At 34.1% G+C, this 3349-nt stretch overlaps 5 non-coding genes across 5 annotated transcripts; all 5 read left to right on the top strand.

Moving 5' to 3' along the window:
* Positions 1-1446: 1446 nt before the first annotated feature.
* TRNAL-AAG lies at positions 1447-1527 on the top strand. Its single transcript has one exon. It is a non-coding gene; the product is annotated as a tRNA-Leu (tRNA).
* Positions 1528-1655: 128 nt separating this feature from the next.
* Positions 1656-1736, top strand: TRNAL-AAG. The gene has a single exon. It is a non-coding gene; the product is annotated as a tRNA-Leu (tRNA).
* A 135-nt stretch (positions 1737-1871) lies between these two features.
* On the top strand, positions 1872-1952 carry TRNAL-AAG. Its single transcript has one exon. It is a non-coding gene; the product is annotated as a tRNA-Leu (tRNA).
* Positions 1953-2080: 128 nt separating this feature from the next.
* TRNAL-AAG lies at positions 2081-2161 on the top strand. The gene has a single exon. It is a non-coding gene; the product is annotated as a tRNA-Leu (tRNA).
* A 135-nt stretch (positions 2162-2296) lies between these two features.
* Positions 2297-2377, top strand: TRNAL-AAG. Its single transcript has one exon. It is a non-coding gene; the product is annotated as a tRNA-Leu (tRNA).
* Positions 2378-3349: the final 972 nt, after the last annotated feature.

Raw genomic sequence — 3349 nt, 5'->3', positions numbered from 1 at the left:
CCTCTTATTCTCCTTCTTTCATTCTCCACACTAAAAATTACCTCATCCAAATTAAGACATACAAGTTATAGTAAGGAGGAGGAAGAAGAAAGAAAGAAAAAAAAAGAAAAGCGCAGTTGCAATCATTTCATAGTCTATTTACATTATGGAATAGAGTATTAAACCATTTCCTATATATACTCGCGTCATTTTTCTTCAATGGTATGACATTGTCCACTTTGAGCATAAACTCTCATGATTTTGTTTTTAGTTTCCCCAAACGGTCTCGTACCAAACGAGATGTATTCATTACTTATAAACCTTTGATCATTCCCTTAATTAGCCAACGTGGGACTCCTCCCCCAACAATTTTGTCCTAAAAAACAAATACACCATAGAGCCTCTCCTAAGACCTATGGAGCCCTCGAACATCCTTATCTTAATCAAGACTAGACTCTCTGGAGCCCTCGAACAAAGTACACCCTTTGTTCGACATTTGAGAATTCAATTGATATGACTAAGTTAAGGGTATGATCCTGATATCATGTTAGGAATCACGAAAATCCCAACAGTATGATATTGTTCACTTTGAACATAAACTCTCATGGCTTTACTTATAGTTTCTCCAAAAGACCTGATACCAATGGAGATATATTCATTACTTGAAAATTCATAATCATCCTTTTAATGTGAATCTTCTCTCCCAACCATCCTCAAACATAAGGTATATGAGTTCATGAATAGAATCTTCATTGGCCTCATCTCCCCCTTAGAAGCTCCACAAATCTTCATCTAAGTTTCGAGGTCTTTTCCATATTTGAATCTCGTCCACTCGGGCAATCTCAACCATTGGATGACTTTGTGGCAGTTCTATATAGGCCTAGGTAGATTCTTTGGTTGTTACATTAAATATATGTACATTTCATATATTAGAGTTGAGATGACATTTTTTTTTTCTTTTAATGTTTTAGGTCCCTAATCTATTTTCATGTGAACATTAATGTCTAGAATTTGACTATTAATGTTGGAGTTAGTCTAAGATGCCAGATTAAGGTTTTGGTTCGAAAAGACAGAGTTTAATATTTTGATCCTTGAACCTTTATACAATATGGATGGATACATTTATCAATTTTAAAAATAAAAGTTGAGATAGTCATGTTGATCTAAGGTCTCCTTATATGGATTTAGCAATTATACTGTCTTTTAACATCAAAGAATATTGATGGATTATTTTTTTTTTCAAGCAACAAAGTTGAGATGGCCGAGTTGGTCTAAGGCGCTAGATTAAGGTTGTGGTCCGAAAGGGCGTGGGTTAAAATTCCACTCCCAACATTCATTATGAGAAATTTGTTGACGGTCCTTGTTTGGATTGAGCAATTATATTATCTTTTAACCGATATTTAATATTTTGATCTCTAAACGTGTATACAAAATACAGATGGATTAATTTTTTTTTCAAGCATCAAAGTTGAGATGGCCGAGTTGGTCTAAGGCGCCAGATTAAGGTTCTGGTCCGAAAGGGCGTGGGTTCAAATCCCACTCTCAACATTCATATTGAGAAATTTCTTCCTTGTTTGGATTTAGCAATTATATTATCTTTTAACCGAGATTTAATATTTTGATCTCTAAACCTGTATTATACAGATGGATTAATTTTTTTTTTTTTTAGCATTAAAGTTGAGATGGCTGAGTTGGTTTAAGGCGCTAGATTAAGGTTCTTGTCCAAATGGGTGTGGGTTCAAATCCCACTCTCAACATTCATTTTGAGAAATTTGTTGACGGTCCTTGTTTGGATTTAGCAATTATATTATCTTTTAACCGATATTTAATATTTTGATCTCTAAACGTGTATACAGAATACAGATGGATTAATTTTTTTTTCAAGCATCAAAGTTGAGATGGCCGAGTTGGTCTAAGGCGCCAGATTAAGGTTCTGGTCCGAAAGGGCGTGGGTTCAAATCCCACTCTCAACATTCATATTGAGAAATTTCTTCCTTGTTTGGATTTAGCAATTATATTATCTTTTAACCGAGATTTAATATTTTGATCTCTAAACCTGTATTATACAGATGGATTAATTTTTTTTTTTTTTAGCATTAAAGTTGAGATGGCTGAGTTGGTTTAAGGCGCTAGATTAAGGTTCTTGTCCAAATGGGTGTGGGTTCAAATCCCACTCTCAACATTCATTTTGAGAAATTTGTTGACGGTCCTTGTTTGGATTTAGCAATTATATTATCTTTTAACCGATATTTAATATTTTGATCTCTAAACGTGTATACAGAATACAGATGGATTAATTTTTTTTTCAAGCATCAAAGTTGAGATGGCCGAGTTGGTCTAAGGCGCCAGATTAAGGTTCTGGTCCGAAAGGGCGTGGGTTCAAATCCCACTCTCAACATTCATTTTGAGAAATTTCTTGAGGGTCCTTGTTTGGATTTAGCAATTATATTATCTTTTAACCGAGGTTTAATATTTCGATCTCTAAACCTGTATAAAGAATACATATGGATTAATTTCTTTTTTTCGAGCATCAAAGTTGAGATGACCGAGTTGGTCTAAGGCACCATTTTGGTTTGGTCCTTATATGGATTTAGCAATGATTTTTATCCCTATACCTTTATAAACAATACGAATGGGTTAATTTTTTTTCAAGCATCAAAGTTGAGATGTCCAAGTTAGTTTAAGGTTTTGGACTAAAAGGGTGTGGGTTCGAATCCCACTCTCAACAATTATTTTGAAAAATTTCTTGATGATCCTTATATTATTTACCAATTATATTATCTTTTAAATTGAGGTTTAATATTTTGATCCTTAAACCTTGTTAAGAAATATGGATAGATTAATTTATCAATTTTAAGCATTAATGTTGAGGTGCTATTGTTTCAAAGTAATCAATTCCTATTCTTTATGACATTGAGATGAAGATTTTTTTATGAACGAATCGAGACCTAAAGAGGTTTCTATTGAGCTGCCCAAAAATGTGGAATAGTAAGTAGTGGAAGAAGTTTGCCGAAGAAATCGAGGCCTTAAAAGCTCTATATTGGCCCAACCAATAATTCGTGCTATAAACAGATTCCTAACAAGACGTTCCGTATATGAGCCTCTTCAAACATGACTCTTCTTCTGGCAATCCAATCTACCACTTTTATAAAGAAATCAAGTGCCAAAAGTTACTGGATGAGGATAGGAGAGACCATTTTCGGACATAGTTGGCAATGGGTGCATTGTCTCCTCCACTCTTTAGAAGAAGATGAACTAGCCACGTCACCCCCAAATCAAACATTCCATTAGTCTTTCTCTATACTTGTAGGAATTGCTTCGAAATAATCCAATAGCATAACTTAACAAAGATTTGCTTGGAAATTAAGTA

This window comes from Cucurbita moschata, unplaced genomic scaffold (assembly GCF_002738365.1).
Source record: "Cucurbita moschata cultivar Rifu unplaced genomic scaffold, Cmos_1.0 Cmo_Scf00055, whole genome shotgun sequence".
NCBI lineage: Eukaryota > Viridiplantae > Streptophyta > Magnoliopsida > Cucurbitales > Cucurbitaceae > Cucurbita > Cucurbita moschata.
The sequence above is the reverse complement of the archived record's forward strand: the minus strand, read 5'-3'. Positions and strand labels throughout refer to the sequence as shown.